At 45.6% G+C, this 12,074-nt stretch overlaps 1 pseudogene; it reads left to right on the forward strand.

Annotated features, from left to right (window-relative positions):
- Positions 1-10,139: 10,139 nt before the first annotated feature.
- Positions 10,140-10,256, forward strand: LOC136650111 (5S ribosomal RNA; annotated as a pseudogene).
- Positions 10,257-12,074: the final 1,818 nt, after the last annotated feature.

The raw sequence follows: 12,074 nt of genomic DNA on the forward strand, positions 1-12,074 counted from the left end.
AAATCACTCTATGATAATATGAGGCTAAGTTCTGCACAGTGGTCCATCAGAATTGTCTACATCAGGGGTGTCAAACTCATTTCATACGGAGGGCCACATAGCATTCATGATGCCTGCTTGAGGGCTGGAAGTGATGTCATTAGGCAAGAAGTGATGTCACTAAACAGGTCATAACCAAAAATAAACACTTTTTTCTCACTTAAAAACTCATTAGCTGCAAATAACAAAAGAGAAAATACACAAATATTTATCATATTTCAAGATATGGGAGAGCCCAAATTTTGTATGGACTGCCCTTTCAGCAGTAACACCTCAGCACTAGTCAGCAGCTGAGAGCCTGAGGGCCTGATAAAAAGCTTCCGCGGGCCACATCCAGCCCCCGGGCCTTATGTTTGACATCCCTGGTCTACATCATTAGTTCTCAAACATTTTCACACCAGGACTCACTTTTTAGAATGACAGTCTCTCAAGCCCCACCGGAAGTGATGTCATTATCCTGGAAGTAAGGTCATAGTTGGAAGTGACATCATCAAGCAGGAAAAATTTTGACACTCCCATATGACAAAATCAAATCAATCAATTAAGTAAATTAAAGGTTTACAATAAGTAAAAGTTTAAAAATTTATTTTTGAAAAAGAACTCTCCTAACCCTCTCAAGCAGTTACTGATGTGATTTAAAAAAAAAATTCCCAAACATCCCAAAGGCTGCACCTATCCACACTTATCAAGGAGTAAGACCCATTGCCTATCATTCTTAAAAACATACATAGCAGCCTGTTAAAAGCACTGATCTGAAACATTTCCCCTAATGCAGTCATATACCATAGTAGCATCCCGTCTAGTAAAAATAAAATACACATTGAAATTAATGGAGACCCATCTGAAATTGGCTCATGACCCACCTAGTGGGTCCTGACCCACAGTTTGAGAAACGCTGGTCTACCCTGGTTGGTAGCAGGTCTCCAGGGTTTCAGACAGGTGCCTCTTCCCAGCCGTAGCTTGAGATTGAACCTGAGGTCAAGGATTGAACCTGAGACCTTCTACATGCAAAGCAGGCACTCAGTAAAGCACACAAATGAGGTTGTTTTTAAACATATGTAAGATTAAGTGGCATAATTTTTCAGCACAGCTGTGACATTTGAGGGTGAAAAGAACCGACAGATTGATAAGGTGTTTTACTCACATCTTCGGCTGGCAGTTTAAATATGGCCCATTAAATAATAAATTAATATTAGTGGCATTTCTAGTTAATCATAATGAGCACAGACCCTGGGAGAATTTTAACTAGGCCCCTTTTGTTGCAGTGCTGGATAATTGCAGAATTAAAAATTTATATTGGCGCTCTTTGAAGATTGTTCCTGTAGCAAGTCAAAGATTTCCACCTATATTATTGGTGTTTGACTGAAAGCAGGCCTGTGGTTGCCAGTGCATTTGGATATCTCTGTAAACCCATTTGGGAGATTATATTTAAGAACTTGCTGAGTAGCCAAAGTGAGATTTGAACCAAGTCTTTCCTAGTTCTCTGATCACAGTCTTAAAACCAAGCTAGACTTTAGCCTAACCATTTGGGCGCTACCAAGAGTAGCTGGTCTGTTCTCCCACTCCAATCCATAATGTATAAAAATTACTCTGTCCTGATGGCACCAGTGATGAGTATGTGTAACTTCCTGGTTTTAGAAGTAGCCTATCTCTGACATGACAGGTGCAAGGGAGTGGCTAGGCAGCTGCCAGCCATATTTTGTCCACTGGTGCACCATGGCCCCAGCGATCTTCACTTCCAGCTAGGCTACATCAGGCAGGGCAGTACCTTATGGTCACTGGCAGCCCAAGGCTGTGCATGTCTACTCATAAGAGCCCCACTGGATCAGGCCAGAGGCCCATCTAGTTCAGCTTCCTGTATCTCGCAGTGGCCCATCAAATGCTTCAGGGACCACACAAGACACAACCTGTGTCCTGGTGCCTTCCCCCGCATCTGGCAATCAGACACAGCCTACCTCGAAAACCAGGAGCGTGTACATACCTACCATGACTTGTTACCCGTGATGAACTTTTCCTCCAGAAATTCGTCCAATCCCCTTACTCAGAAGTAAGTCCTATTGAGTTCAGAGGGGCTTACTCCCAGGTAAATGCCCATAGGATTGTAGTCTAGGCAATGCAGCCATGTTTCACCTGCCATAGTGTGAAGTGTCATGAATGTGGATAGCATCACTCGTTAAAAAGCACTAGTTTACACTGATTGGCAGTGGATCTCCAGAATTTCAGACAAAGGACCTTTCCACCCAGGGCCAGTTTTAGCCTGATTTTGCAGATGCCACTGAATTGGGCCTTGTGCATGGGTGGCATTGGAGTGGAGGGAGGGATGCCCACAGCTGCAACTAGCTTTCTGCATGTAGGTAAGCCTCCATGCAGAGGCCAGTACAGTGAACAGAGCTCAAGTTGGGCCCACCCGTGCATCCCTGTGTGCAACTGGCCTGAAATCAGGCCACCCAGAAGCAGTTGGCATTAATTCCAATGTCAGTGCATCACTGCCACCCACTTCTTGGAGGGCATGCTTTACACTGGGTGCCATCAGCCTGGCCCTGCAAATATCATGCATCCTGGGGGGCCAGGGATGGTGCCCTGATGAAAAAGTCTTCCATCAGGCCCCACAGCTCCTAAAGCAGGCCCTGCTTCCCACCCTACCTGGAACTGCCAGAGACAGAATCTGGCCTCCTGCATCCAAAACATGTGCTCTACAGTTTAACTATAGCCCTTTCCCTTAAGCCATTTCTTCTCAATGCTGCATATACAGTATGTAACAGGCACCAAATGTGTACACCTGTGGGCCAGGCAAAAATGGGTTAAGAAGGGCATAGAGAGTATGACAAGTTCTGAATCCTTTTTTCCTCACTGTTTTCTCTTGAAGGAGACTCAGGTGGCTGCCTTGGCACCCATAGGATATACTGATGGCCATTTTGGTTCCACTGTTCCTCTGGGTGCCAGGGAGGATAGGACTGGGCTGCCCATCTCCTATCTTCTGCTGTTGGGAAAGGATAATAAGGAATGGATACTCACTTTACCTGTTAGTTAAGAACAAGCAGGGATTAAGTTGAAAGTCCTCCTCCCCTCTCTTTCTAGCTGAAGGTGGAACCACAGTATCCCATCCTGCTTTAGGCAAAGTAAAATATGCAGTAAGCTGATCTCTTCTTTTGTCACTGATGAAACCATGATTGTCATTCACTCCTCATTTTCTATTGCTCACTTGAGTGCTTAAGTAGCATTTTCTTACTGCAAAAAAAAAAAAAAAAAGGTTCCACTGGAACGTCTAATTTCTGCAGGAGTTTGGTTATTAATGAATGTCTAATTTCAGCAGGAGTTTGGTTATTAATGAATGAGTATAAATTCTTTCATTGCACCATAAAACAGAGCTTTGGCAAAGGTAACCCATTGCCAAAGGCAACTTGTGTGGAATGTATGGAATCACCAAAGACCTTTCATCTGCCTCAAAGTAAGTACATCACTGTATCAGAGACAAAGATAAATCTCATCTTCATCAGAACTCTTAACCAACTGCATTCATACTAGATGGCGTGGAAAATGCCACTCTTCTCACCCTAGAGAAAAGGGCAAGGAGCCCATGTTCACTGGCGCTCAGTCACTCTGAAGAATGCCATCTCTCTCATGATCAAATTATATAGTCCTGTAAAACCTAAAAGATTCATAATCATAGTGCTGTACGCAGGTATTTACAACAGGTGGTCATTCTATCAACACAGCCTGACAGGTTTTATATCAAGGGATGGAAAGTCTGTGTTTTTACTCCTTTGTGGCTTGTTAAGGTTAGTACCTATCCAGTTCATCATTTTGCATTACGGAGGTTTTAAAATGGCCCTTGTACTTGTATGAACTGCATCCAATTCAAGGAGAAGCTTTGAAAACGCATGGAAATCTCCCACTGCTTTTTCCTCACCAGGACTGGCTACTATGCTAAGTGACAATTGACTGAAAGTAACTTGCTGAGTTCAGGCTGAGACTTGATGACTACTCTTTTGTTATAACTGAAAGCACCGATTTTATCTGGAATTCAGGCTCTCTATTCATGAAATGGGGATTTTCCTTGCTGATCATTTCACTTCACTGCTGTGGGGGAGTTCACTAGCTGGAGGGAGCCCTTTTGCCAAAGGGATTGGAACATGTCACAAGGGGAGCCTCAACAGTACTCAGGCAAGGCAAGGCAAGTTGTTGGAAGCTCACTGTAGAAAGGGACAGGCTGATAGTCAAGCAAGACAGGTTTTAAGGCAGCCAAGGGACTTGCCCTAACCAGCAAGGCATGCGTCTTTTGCAGGGCTGATCAGAAATACTCATGGCACGGACAAAGGAAGAGGAGAAGCAGGTATAGAACCCACACCAGCTACTGTACAAGGCTGCTCTCTAACCCCCATCCATGACAGATGGAGAACCTCCCATGGGACACTTAGCAGCTTGCAGCACTGCCAACAGGCACACCGAGTATGCATGTCAGTCCAAACATATGTCACTGTTGTCAAGTCTTTGTTACTTTCTCTGTATTTCCCCATGCTCCCCCCAGGCAGCTGTCCCACAGGCAAAAACCACCATGCAGATCCTCAAGGAAACCTATAGCCTGCCTGCTTGTCCACCTGCAGTGACCAGGGTGAGCCCAGGTGCTGCTTGGTGAATTTGCTGTCCTGTTCTTTCCAGGCCACTGTGACTTTGCAACCTCAGTGGCAGACAATGAACCAACTGGTGCAGCTGTCTTGCATGTTACTTGGCTGTCTGTTAGAAAATTTGCAGTGGTACAGCAACCCTGCTAGGAGGAGATGGCATGTTTCTTTCTCAGATGCTGCTCTGTCACTGATACAATTAAATAAAAGCTTTGAGTGGATCACACTTGTTGCTTTGGTAATAGAGAGGGATCCCTTCTTCCTGCCCTACTTGTTTCTTAACTTCAGCTGGCCTCAGGGTGCGAGTCTGCAAGGGAGAGCTCTCTGCCCTCAGGATCTGCAGAAGCCTTTGGCTGCAATAGGGGGAAGATGATGCTCAAGGGTCATGAGCCCCTTTTTCTCTGCTGCCATGTTCAGTGTTGCAGGGGGATAGGTGTGTGGTGCCACCAGAGTGTACATGCAGTGGTGCCCTATTGAGGGCGAGTGTATTCTGGCTCATAAGAACATAAGAACATAAGAACAGCCCCACTGGATCAGGCCATAGGCCCATCTAGTCCAGCTTCCTGTATCTCACAGCGGCCCACCAAATGCCCCAGGGAGCACATCAGATAACAAGAGACCTCATCCTGGTGCTCTCCCCTACATCTGGCATTCTGACTTAACCCATTCCTAAAATCAGGAGGTTAGGCATACACATCATAGCTTGTATCCCATAATGGATTTTTCCTCCAGAAACTCGTCCAATCCCCTTTTAAAGGCGTCTAGGCTAGACGCCAGCACCACATCCTGTGGCAAGGAGTTCCACAGACCGACCACGCGCTGAGTAAAGAAATATTTTCTTTTGTCTGTCCTAACCCGCCCAACACTCAATTTTAGTGGATGTCCCCTGGTTCTGGTATTATGTGAGAGTGTAAAGAGCATCTCCCTATCCACTCTGTCCATCCCCTGCATAATTTTGTATGTCTCAATCATGTCCCCCCTCAAGCGTCTCTTTTCTAGGCTGAAGAGGCCCAAACGCCGTAGCCTTTCCTCATAAGGAAGGTGCCCCAGCCCCGTAATCATCTTAGTCGCTCTCTTTTGCACCTTTTCCATTTCCACTATGTCTTTTTTGAGATGCGGCGACCAGAACTGGACACAATACTCCAGGTGTGGCCTTACCATAGATTTGTACAACGGCATTATAATACTAACCGTTTTGTTCTCAATACCCTTCCTAATGATCCCAAGCATAGAATTGGCCTTCTTCACTGCCGCCGCACATTGGGTCGACACTTTCATCGACCTGTCCACCACCACCCCAAGATCTCTCTCCTGATCTGTCACAGACAGCTCAGAACCCATCAGCCTATATCTAAAGTTTTGATTTTTTGCCCCAATGTGCATGACTTTACACTTACCGACATTGAAGCGCATCTGCCATTTTGCTGCCCATTCTGCCAGTCTGGAGAGATCCTTCTGGAGCTCCTCACAATCACTTCTGGTCTTTACCACTCGGAAAAGTTTGGTGTCATCTGCAAACTTAGCCACTTCACTGCTCAACCCTGTCTCCAGGTCATTTATGAAGAGGTTGAAAAGCACCGGTCCCAGGACAGATCCTTGGGGCACACCGCTTTTCACCTCTCTCCATTGTGAAAATTGCCCATTGACACCCACTCTCTGCTTCCTGGCCTCCAACCAGTTCTCAATCCAGGAGAGGACCTGTCCTCTAATTCCCTGACTGTGGAGTTTTTTCAGTAGCCTTTGGTGAGGGACCGTGTCAAACGCCTTCTGAAAGTCCAGATATATAATGTCCACGGGTTCTCCCGCATCCACATGCCTGTTGACCTTTTCAAAGAATTCTATAAGGTTTGTGAGGCAAGACTTACCCTTACAGAAGCCATGCTGACTCTCCCTCAGCAAGGCCTGTTCGTCTATGTGTTTTGAGATCCTATCTTTGATGAGGCATTCCACCATCTTACCCGGTATAGATGTTAGGCTGACCGGCCTATAGTTTCCCGGGTCCCCCCTCTTTCCCTTTTTAAAAATAGGCGTGACATTTGCTATCCTCCAATCTTCTGGTACCGTGGCCGTTTTGAGGGACAAGTTGCATACCTTAGTCAAGAGATCTGCAACTTCATTCTTCAATTCCTTAATAACCCTTGGGTGTATGCCATCAGGGCTCAGAACATTACCTTTCCTTCTCCAGGGGAAGAGGAACTCAGAAAGTGGAAAGAACTTCAAGGAAAATAACTGTTGCACCCCATGTGGCAGTGGTGCAGTCCTGAGAAACAAAAGTGCTCTGGATGAGTGCTTGGTCAGCAAGTAACATCTGTTATCTGGCCAGAAGACAAAATGTGAGATGTAGTCTTCCTGGCATGGGCTTAAATACTGGGGTTGGTGAGCAGTGATTGGTTACACCTTGTAGTCTGTACCCTAGGCTCTGTCATAGAAGAGTGGGCAGGGATGTGCAATTGTCTGGTGTTTCCCTTCCCCATAAATCCCTATGAGTTTACTCCTTCCTGTGACAGCTCTTTTGTTGGCATAGCGCTTTTTGAGCATCAGGTATGTCCATTGTCTGAAGGGGTTTAGAATATGGTGTACGTTGATGCTTCCTCACCTTTCTGATGTCCCTCCCACGCTGTGATGTTCCTCCCAATCTCTTCCCCATGTTTGGCTCTCAGCTTGTGGCATTATACTGACATCCAAGCAACATGGGTGCAGTGTTGTAGCAGCATTGTGCTGGCTTCTGTAGCACATCCATCTGTGAGCGAATGTCTGCACCATTAGGGCCATTGTTGCATCGGTGTCCATGGGCATATCTTGAGGATAGAATTGGGCCATTAGGGCACAATCCTAACCAACTTTCCAGCACTGGCATAGCTGTGTCAATGGGGCATGTGCTGCATCCTGCAGTTGGGGGGCACTCACAGAGGGAATATTTGTTCCCTTACCTTGGAGTTGCATTGCCCTTATGTCAGTGCTGGAAAGTTGGTTAGGATCGGCCCTCAATGTCCTAACTTCAGTGGAAATGAAGAGCTAGTTTGTGTCACAAGACTTGAGCCACCCTCATCTCTATTGTAACCCCTGGAAGATCTGCACTGTTTCTCCATACTACAAATTGAACGTGAGTGAGTGAGTGAGTGAGTGAGTGAGTGAGTGAGTGAGTGAGTGAGTGAGTGAGTGAGTGAAACCTTTATTACAATTGATTAATGTTCACTACACAGTCTGCAAATTTCAAGTTGTCCTGAACACTTTCTCAAGATAGATTTTTTTTTTAATGGTAAAGGTGTGTGTGTGTGTGGGGGGGGGGTATTTATGACTTCTTGATGACAGGGAGTTAAGCTCTGTCTGCAAATTTGTTTCAGTCTTAAAGCAATAATGAAAGGAACTTTTGCTTGACTGGATTAGCACTGTGCTTTGTGCAAAGGTATCAGGTTGCACAGAGGCATGTTGGGACCGTGATGCAATGAAGGATCCCTCTTCCACGGGGAAAGAAGAGAGATCAGCACGAAACGTGAAATTGCCTGCAGAAATATCTTCTGCAGAAGCTCTACTGAAGTGACCAGGAGCTGCCCAAGAGACACTTCAGTGAAGCTTATGCAACAACAGAAGTGTTTTGTGCCCCAGGCCATCCTGACTTCTTCCCCTTCAGTTGCTATCCACAGAACTAGGGAATTGTCTCCAGTAACTTTAAGGAGTCCTTCAGCTTAAAAAAAAACAACCTCAAATAACATTTATTCCAACATACAAACTTAGGCTGGCTGCAAGTTTGTCTTTTGTCTTCCCCCTATGGTTATAATGCTCTAGCCATCACAGTACCTTAATTTCTCCTTCTCTACCTAGCCTATAATTTCACACATGAGCACTGCACTTCGATTTGGATGTAAGAGTGAAAAGTGATTTTCTCTGGCAATCTTCACAGAGAGAAACGGGGCTCCCCAGTGGTTTCTATATAAGCATAAGTGATGAACAATTTTGAAATAACAGTACATGGAAGACAAGTCCTGCTAGCAACGTGTGTTTCATGGACTTCTCCATAAACACTTTTTATAGTTAAAAAAAAAAAAAAAAAAAGATTTATTGCCAAAAAGACAGAATGAAGAGCATTAAAATATGTTGCAAAATACTCAGGTGCCTCTGAAACCCTGTTTTGTTCTGTTTCATATTTTGAACATTCATCAATATATAAAAAGCACTTAAGCTTTTTTGTTTTGCTATTGGTCACTCCTGCAATGAATCCAAGTGAAAAATAGAGTATGTATGAAGAGAAAGCCCCCCCCCCCCAAAAAAAAAGTACACTTTTTGGACCTGCTAGCAACTAGAGTGCCTAGCTGGAGAAGCTGGTGCCCAAAACCGATTCATGATCCCCCCACCTCTTCACCTCTTCTATCCTCCTTACTTCTCCACCATGCCCAGGAACCCCAGGCTAGGCAGAAACATGGGATCTGCTCATAGGGTGAATTCAAGAGGGTTGAAGAGTGATATTGCTTCTGACACTGTTCCTAGCCTACCACCTTTTTAGAGTAGCAGTGACATGAACCATCAAGCAGCATTAATGCTGGTTTAGTAAGATGAGGATAAAGGTTGGAGAGAATCACATGACTGGTTGCTTTACAGGCACCCAACCATTTCGTAAAGCGTCCTGACAATCCAGAAACAACTAGAGATTTTGCACAGTTACCCAGCAGCTCCATAATTTGCCCAATTTGCCCAGGCACCCACCCCCCTCCCACAAATTTTGAAAGACTGCCCGCTTCCTTCCACACCTGGACCACATTTATTGAATTGCAAATGGCAACAACAGCCATCTCAGCAGCAGCTCCTAACTACATTAACTCCATTTTAGTGTGGGCATCTATCCTTGGAGATCACCTTCCCCTTGAGCATCTCCATCCTGGTTCAGACCCAATGCTGCGTTATGGCAAGAATGGGTTTTCAATGCCAACCCCTGGTAAGGAAGTCAAATTGTTCAGCCTACCCCAAGCCGGAAAATCTTTGAGAAAGACTTCATGATTCAAGTCCAAGGGGTTGCAAGCCTGCATCGCAGAGCCAGACAGCTCCTTGAGATAAGAATTGGTTTTCCATCAAACCCTCACTTACATCACAGCACATAACAGATCTCTAATCCTGCTTCCTGTCCGAATTACACCTGCCAGTTGTCACAATCCTGGCTAAACACAGGTGACAGTCTGGGGTAGGCAGAAAGAATTCCTCATCAAGAGTCAAATCAGGTGGAGAGCAAAAATGCCCATCTGGCCCCAGATGGTGACTAAGTACTCTCAGACTATTCCAGGTGCTTTGGGGATTCCCAGGACTGGAATGATGAGGATAGGACTGATGAGGATGGGGCTTGCACAATTAGATGACAGACACACCCTTCAGTAGTTCACACATCAATCCAGCTCTAGCTCAATCTGGTTTGCCTTGTGCAGAGGTGAGCCAGGCACAGGTCACTCCCCCACCTCTACACACAGGTTGGTAGCAGCATTTTCCTTCCTGACCAGCAACTGTTACCCTGCACATGCCCGATCTCATCTGATCTCGGAAGCTAAGCAGGGTCAGGCCTGGTTAGTACTTGGATGGGAGACCGCCTGGGAATACTGGGTGCTGTAGGCTTATACCATAGTCTTTAGAGACTGAAGGTTGCCAACCCTTCCTTCCTGTCCTGTTTCAACTTGACTGAGATCAATGGTCATGAATCCAGCTGGATATTAAAACTTCCACAGATGCATTTTAATTTTAATTGGCTTCTCTGGTGGGAACATAACCAGCACCACAGCCAGGTCCTCCAACAGCACTCCTAGTACAAGCATGAATCCTTCTGGATCTTGGATTCTGGTTGCCAGTTCATATCCTAAGGTCTTTAAAGACTTCATGGGGTAAAAATGGTGTTGTTTTTTTAGACCGAATTGTCAAAAGGCAGCACTAATTGCACTCAATTTTTCTGCAGTTGTATAAGTGTTCACGTGAGAGGCTTATTGGAAAGTTAATTTCCATTAATCCTTAAGTAAACCTAAAATTGTCAATATCTAATTTGTGGTTATAGTACAGGCTTTTAACGACAGCATTTCCAAGCCATGTAATTTAGCTGCCTTGGACAGGATGGTAACTAATCTAGAGTAAAATAATATTTGTACAAATTAATACGTAATGCATTTACAGCACACAGAGGACGCATAAACAGTTGTCAGTGTCTTCCCAACTGATTAGATCAAACACAATGGCCACTGGCAAGGAAGGGGATCCTGTGACAGCTATTGCATACTGACAGAATACAATTTCTGGATCTCAGGTTTCTCTGGTGTAAAGATGTGGCCAGGTTGGCAACCCTCAGTCTCGAAAGACTATGGTATAAGCCTACAGCACCTGGTATTCCCAGGCGGTCTCCCATCCAAGTACTAACCAGGCCTGACCCTGCTTAGCTTCCGAGATCAGACGAGATTGGGCATGTGCAGGGCAACAGTATCTTCCCATTTATTTTCTTATGTGTTTCTGCTGTGAGGACCATGGGGACTGCATATTCAGAACACAGAAGCTGGTATAGGTGGTCCCCCATCCATGAATCCGGTAGCCTTCGTTTCACTTATCTGTGGAGCACGTGCTACATCCTAATGTGGGGAGGGGGCAGTCACAGATGACTCCTAAAAGAAGGGAACTTTCATTTCCTTACCCTGGGGTAAGCCTCTACTTCCTGTGTGGGTCTCCTTGGATATGTGCCAGCCATTTTGCTGGTGCAGAACTGAGGAGAGTAAGGGAGAGAGAGGACAGGGAGGGGATAGCACACTAGAACATGTTGGTACTGCTGGAATCCATTCCTCCCTCTCCCATTCCCCCTCCCTTCCACCTTCTTCCTACACAGGCAGTCTGCCATGTCTCCGCCTTTCCTTCCACCGCCTGCCCCCATAGTGGCTTACCTGTGTTCCCATCAGTAACTGGTTGCTGCAGCAGACCACCAGTGGCGCAATATGTGGAACAGTGTTCTGCTGTCATAAAGCCCTAGTTTATGATTGGGCTTCAAGACAGGTAGGCTAAACACTCACATCCGTGAGTGTTGCAGGTGGCGTTGGAGCTACTTCCACCTGAAAGTTCTTCCTGAACACCTGAAAGTTCTTCCAATCTTAGGGGTAGAAAGCGCTAGAGGGGGAAGAGCAATGGCCATGTTCCTCCCACGCTTGCATCAGTGCAAGACAGCACAACAGAAGACAGAGTTTGGACACAATCCACCTTGAGTTTGACTAACAACTTAAAAGATGTACACTTGTATTGTAACATAAGCTTCTGTGGACTATGGTCAGTCTGATATTGTACACACACTATAAATGTATGAAACTTTAAAGTGCCACAACTTGGGGCGACACTAGGGTTTGCATCACCTGGTGCAAGAGGCCAGTGCATCACCCCCCTGAATGGACCTCCTCCCATGCAGTGGGAATG

Source organism: Tiliqua scincoides, chromosome 4 (genome assembly GCF_035046505.1).
Source record: "Tiliqua scincoides isolate rTilSci1 chromosome 4, rTilSci1.hap2, whole genome shotgun sequence".
In the NCBI taxonomy this organism is placed as follows: Eukaryota; Metazoa; Chordata; class Lepidosauria; order Squamata; family Scincidae; genus Tiliqua; species Tiliqua scincoides.